At 40.0% G+C, this 6327-nt stretch overlaps 1 pseudogene; it reads right to left on the minus strand.

The window, feature by feature from the left end:
• Nucleotides 1-238: 238 nt before the first annotated feature.
• LOC101703346 (26S proteasome regulatory subunit 10B pseudogene) lies at nt 239-1469 on the minus strand (annotated as a pseudogene).
• Nucleotides 1470-6327: the final 4858 nt, after the last annotated feature.

Raw genomic sequence — 6327 nt, forward strand, 5'->3', positions numbered from 1 at the left:
AAATGCTCACACTCCAAATATGAAAAGCTTTAATACTCTTATAACTTCTGCTGCAATAAATGCAACATTAACATACAAATTTTTTCGCACCAATTTTAAAAGTTGAATTACATACTAGTTTTTATGTTATTCACATACATTTTATTTATACACTTTTAAGGAGTTCACTGCCAATACACACTTTATTTTCCTTAACTTTATTTTTACATTAAGTCAGTATCTGTCATGCAGCCATCAAAAACCTTAGAGTAACTTACACAGGTTTATAGTCCAATTTTGACTCTAGCTTCTTAGAATCAGCAACTTTTCTGACTGCTTTCATGAAGTCTTCCTGAACCACGAAATCATGATCAGCACGAATTGCAAACATACCTGTGCAGTGCAAACATTTCTCAGGTCTGCTCCATTAAAGCCATCTGAAAGTTTCACAACTGCTTCAGAATCTATTTCACGGTGCTTTGTAATGGGACCTGCATGGATGTTCAATATATCTAATCTTGCTTGTTCATTTGGTAAATCAATATGTATTTTTCTATCTAATCTTCCTGGATGTAGCAATGCAGGATCCAGTGTATCTGGTCTGTTTGTAGCCATGATCATTTTAACTCTATGCAGAGTATCAAATCCATCCATCTGATTCAGTAACTCCATTAAAGTTCTCTGAATCTCTCTGTCAGCTGAAGTACCCTCAGAAAACCGACGACCACCAATAGCATCTATTTCATCCATAAAAATGATGCACGGCTGATGGTCCCTTGCAGAATTAAACATTTCTCTAATCAAACGAGCACTTTCACCAATGTACTTGTCTACAATAGAACTAGATACAACCTTTAAGAAATTGCAGTCCAGCTGGCTAGCAACAGCTTGTGCCAAGAGTGTTTTTCCTGTGCCTGGTGGTCCATATTACAGCCTTTTGGAGGTATTATTCCTACTCGCTGGAACAATTCTGGGTTTGTGGGAGGTAATTCTATAACCTCTCTTAATTCCCGAATCTGTTCTGATAGCCCTCCAATCTCAGAATAAGAAACCTTCCCAGGGTCCTCATGAGACATGTTGTAAACCAATGGATCCACCTCTCTTGGCAAATATCTCATGATAGTGAGTGTAGTCATATCTAAAGCAACTCTTGTTCCTGGCTTTAGCTTACTTTTTGTCAAGCTGTCGACGACAATCCACAATATATCTTGGTCCATTTGTAGCTTTAACAATGAAATTTTCTTCAGTTAATTGTTTAAGCATTTCACCCACAATCTGCCCAACACTTTGTAGGGCCTTCAGATCATTTTCAGACTTTTCATACTGCTTGATAAGTTCTTTTAATTGTTCCCTTAACTCCTTCAGACGGCCGTCGGTCTCCTTGTGCTCCAGCAGCTTCTTGCGGTAGTCCTGAAGTGCCTTATCTCTGGGCTCCACCATGATGAGAAGCCGTCACTCATAGGACCTTGTGCTTTTGAGGCAGGTGCGGTGCCACTGAGCTAAATCCCGGGCCATACTTCTTGATGTGGCTCCTACTTACTTCTCTAGGATCTCATTAGTGCTTTCTCTTGGTACAGCTTAGATTCCAACCACAATGAACTGCTCAGCATGGTGGGATGGTTCCTTTCCCTGACTCTCCTGGTGTACACCTCCTTAGATTTCAAATATTGAGCTCAGATGCTACTTCCTACACGAAGCCTGCTTTGGTTTCCTCAGGCAAGGTCAGACATCTGTAATCCAGCAGCACCTTGGGCTCTGTTCTAGGAGAGAGAAGAGTATGCAATATTGTATATTAGGCCAGAGCACTGGGTTTCTGATTATACTCTAGCATTTAAGCCCAGATTTGCCATTTTCTTCTTTGGGAGAGTCACAGAGAGGCATTAGTGTGAACTGTAAAGAGCATAGATTCTGGGGCCAGTTGGCCCGGCGGTAGGACCTTAGATAATTTACCTCAGCACCCACATAAGTAAAATGAGGATGATGGTATTCATGTCCACTTCAAAGTATGTTTGTGAATACGTGTGTGTGTAAAACCACTGAGAATAGTGCCTAATACATACTCATAGGGTTTTGCTATTAATCTCGTAATGTCTTCTTTTGTAAAATGGGAATAGTACTCCTTGGAGAGAGCTGATATGAGCATTACTAGAGATAAGCAGAAGTGATTGGCATAGAGAACTTTCATAATAAGTCTCTTTCCTGTCCTTCCCCTTCTTTGTTTTGTTGTTGTTTGTCATACCAGGAGTTAAACCAGTTGTTGTTGTTGTTCACAGTACTGGGGGGCAGGGGCCTTTGCACTGGTCTATACTCCCTGCCCATTTATTGGTTTTTATTTTTAATTTTAAGGGAGGGTGTTACTAAATCACTAGGTTGTTTGAGCTGGGCTTAAACTTGTCATCTTCCTGCCTCAGTTTCCCAGAGTGCTGGGATTACAGGCCTGAGGCACCAGGCCTAGGTCACTTTTACTTTTTGACCTGTGTATTATAACTCTTCATTTATGTATATTTCTACCTCTGAAAACCCTTAGCTCCTTCAGGGAAGAGATAGGTTTAATCATCTCTGTGTCCTTGGCATTGACACACAATATGTGCTCAAGAAATGCCTGATGAATGAATTGATATATACATTTTTTTTTTCAAGGAGCTGGATGTGGTGCATATGCCTGGAATCCTAGCATTCTGGGAAGCTGAGGCAGGAAGGAAGATTCCAAGTTTGAGCCCAGCTGGGGTAACTTAGCAATTGAGACTCTGTCTCAAGTAATAAAAAATTAAAAGTGGGCTGGGGATGTAGCTCAATGCAAAAGCTCTGGGTTCAACCCTAGTACTATTACAAGAAAGAAAAAAAGAAAGAAAAAAAAAATCTCCAGGGGTGAGTGCAGGACTTGCCTAGCACATTCCAGGCCCTGGGTTCCAGCCCCAGAATGTAAAAAACAGAACAAAAGCAAAAGCAAAAACTCAAATGGATTTAAAAGTCACATCTTACATGGTCACAAAATAGGAAAAGTGATCCTGAAAAACCTGTATCTTTGTAAATCTGTGTGGAATTTGTGGTTTATTAACTTGAAAAAAATTATGCTTTGAGTTTGTGTTTCCTGGGGTCTGGTTTTTCCTTCCATGTCTTCTTCTCTGTATCCATCTTGCTCAGGGTTTCTTCATCTTGGCATTAAGAAATCCTGGTTGTGGGGATGGGTGTATTCAGTATGTTGTCAGATGGTTAGCCACATCCATGCCTTCTACCCACAAGTTGCCAGCATCACCTCCTACTGCCTGATTTTGACAATTAAAAATGTCTCTGGACATTGCCAAATATCAAGATGGTGTGTGTGTGTGTGTGTGTGTGTGTGTGTGTGTGTATGTGTATAAAGTTCCCACTAACCAGGCATGGTAGCACACACCTGTAATCTTGGCACTCTGGAAGGCTGAGGCAGGAGGATTACACATTTGAGCCCAGTCTGGGTAATTTAGCAATTCAGGGAGACCTTGTTTCAAAATAAAGAGTGAAGGGTTGGGGATTGAGCTCAGTGGCACTGTGCCTGCCTCAAAAGTGCAAGGTCTTGAGTTTGATCCCTGGTACCAAAAAAGATAAATAATTAAATAAATAAAAATAAAAAATAAAAAGTGAAAAAGGACTAGGGATGTAACTGACTGCAAAGGCCCTGAGTTTAATCCTTAGTACACAACACCAACAACAACCACAACGACATCAACAACAATGACCTCTCACCCCTTTCCCAACCACTGAGAATCACTTTTCTGGGGAGAACTACTAAAACATTCTTACATTTTGATAGGATTTTTTTTTCTCTTTATCACCATGGCAAAAATTGGGTTCATAGGCTTCGGAGTGGAATAGATTTTGAAAATGGAAAAGGAAGAAGAAATTTTCCTTCTCTGACTGCAGTATTCCTCTTCATCTTCCCTGTCAGAATTGGTTAGGATGAGGCAGGGCTGAGGGATTACTGGATGGGGCAGCAGTGTGTAGGACCATGTTTTATTTATCTAGACACATGCTTCTAAAAAGCAATGGCACATGCTTTCATTTCACTTGGTGGGAAAACTGAAAGAATTCAGTGTTTTACAATTCAGACTAAGGCTAAAAACACATCAAGCTGTGTGATTTTTCTGGGGGTGAAAAGCAGAGAAAGCTTTGCCAAGGCATAACTACATGAAAACTTCAACATCAGATAAACTTTTTACAGCAACAAGAAGACAGATCTTTTGCAAAAGGGAAAAGGACCAAGAGATGAGAGGGTAGGGGGAGGAGGGAAGGGGTGGAAAAAAAATTAAGATATGTTATGTACGTGTACCAACGCCACATGAGGAATGTGATGTTTTATTGCAAACATGTATGAATAAAAAAATAAAACTTGGAAAAAAGAAAAACTTTATAGCACGAAAGAAAAATGTATATGTCGAGAAAGGACACATTGTTACAATAAAACCTTGAATCTGAGGCACAGTTCACAATGTTGTTTTACTAACAGTGCAACTTTAAAACTATTTAAGCTGGGAAATTTGCTATCAGGTGACTCATGCAAGTGGGGAAATCCAGTTCATTGGTGCCAAAGATGAAAAAAGAGATTAGATATTTAAATGTTGAGGTTCCAGTCAGTCTTGTGAATGAATTGCAGCAATCTTAGATGGGGAGAAAAGAAACAGGGCAGTTACTCACCAAGTTAAAAAATGTTAAAGAGTTCTCTGGATTTAAGTGATAAAACTTTATACTTATAACATGTTTATCTTTCAAATAACATAAGTGCTTTTATTTATTTTTTATTTCAAAACAAAGTTTTTTTAAGTGAAGTTTAGTATAAAGAGCTTTCTGTTCTCAATCACTCAAGGATAAGGACTAGATGCTCCATAACTCCCCAAATATTTTTAGTATTATTTCCTACAAAGAAGGGCTTTCTCCTACATAATCATAACAGAACCAGCAAAATAAGAAAATAACACCAACGCATGATGGCCATCTAATTCTCAGGCTCCAGTCAAGCTTTGTCAAGTGTCTCAATAGAATGTTTTCTAGCAACAAGATCCTGTTCTCAGTCATACGCTGCATTGAATTGTCATGTCTATTCCACCCTCTTCAGCCTGGTACCATTCCCCAGTCGTTCCTTGGCTTTTTTTTTTTTTTTTTTTCCAGCACCGGGGATCGAACTTGGATCCTTCAGCTTGTGAGGCAGGCGGCAGAACCACTGAGCGAAATCCCCAGCCCTGCATTCCTTGGCTTTTATGACCTTGCTACTCTTGAAGAAAACAGGCCAGTTATTTTGTAGCTGGTCCCTTAATTTGTGCTTTATGGGTGTTTGCCAATGAATAGTTATGCTAAGGTTATACTAAGTAGGGATTATGAAGATGAGACTGCTTTCTTCTCATATATCAGCCAGGACATATATTCATTTTGCCTCACCACTAGTGGCGTCCGCTTCTATTCATTTGATTAGGGTGATATCTGCCAGATTATAAACATGCTCCATTATAAACATGTTCTTTTTTCACTTGAAATTCATATAAATATCACATCCCTCCTACAATTTGTGATATATTAATTTACTTAGACTCATAATTCCAATTTTATTCCATAAGTGCTAATCCGTTGCTGCCATGTTTAATTTTGACCCTGAATTTGTTCCTGAGTTCACCAGTGGAAGTTCCTTCTGCTGGCTTATGCGTCCTTTCGACGTGTTCCCATCATTCCTTGAGCTCTTTTTCACTCTGTCACAATGAGGCATTCCCGACTCTTCTCTGGATTTAAATTGTAAAACCTTGTACTTACAACCTGTTTATCTTCCAAATAGCCTAAATACTTGTACTTACTTGTTTATTTTTAAATGTAAAGGTTTTCCTCACCCTAGTGTGGGATCAGGTATTTCTCTGAGGAGCTCAGGTTACTTTGACAGGAAAATGTTGTTTAGTAGTACAACTCTGGACACTAATTGTGCTCATAGTCCTTGGGCTGTTGCTGCTCCTGGGCCTACAATGGTGGCTATGAAATGTGTCACTCAGATTTCTTGCTATGGAGAGCATAACTGACTGCTGCCTCCTGAATCTTTCACCCTGTTCACAGGAAGGCTACACTTCCCAAGGGTTGCTCCAAGGGCTGGCGACACAGCTCAGGGTAGAGCACTTGCCTAGGATACACAAGGCCAGCTGCCAAACAAGCAAAAAGCCGCTGAACGAAGGGTTATTCCCAGATAGTGCCTGAGCTCAGCAGTGGTACTAGGGAAGATCCATTCTGGCAAGGCTGAGTTCTCCGATGGGTATTTTGGTTTAAGGATGCCTTGCCCAGCTGGTAAATCCACTCTTGGAATTATGCTGTGGTTCAATGAGCTACTTGAGTGTTCCTTCT

This window comes from Heterocephalus glaber, unplaced genomic scaffold (genome assembly GCF_053883595.1).
Source record: "Heterocephalus glaber isolate CG9 unplaced genomic scaffold, H.glaber_assembly_v1.0 deba00001444, whole genome shotgun sequence".
In the NCBI taxonomy this organism is placed as follows: domain Eukaryota; kingdom Metazoa; phylum Chordata; class Mammalia; order Rodentia; family Bathyergidae; genus Heterocephalus; species Heterocephalus glaber.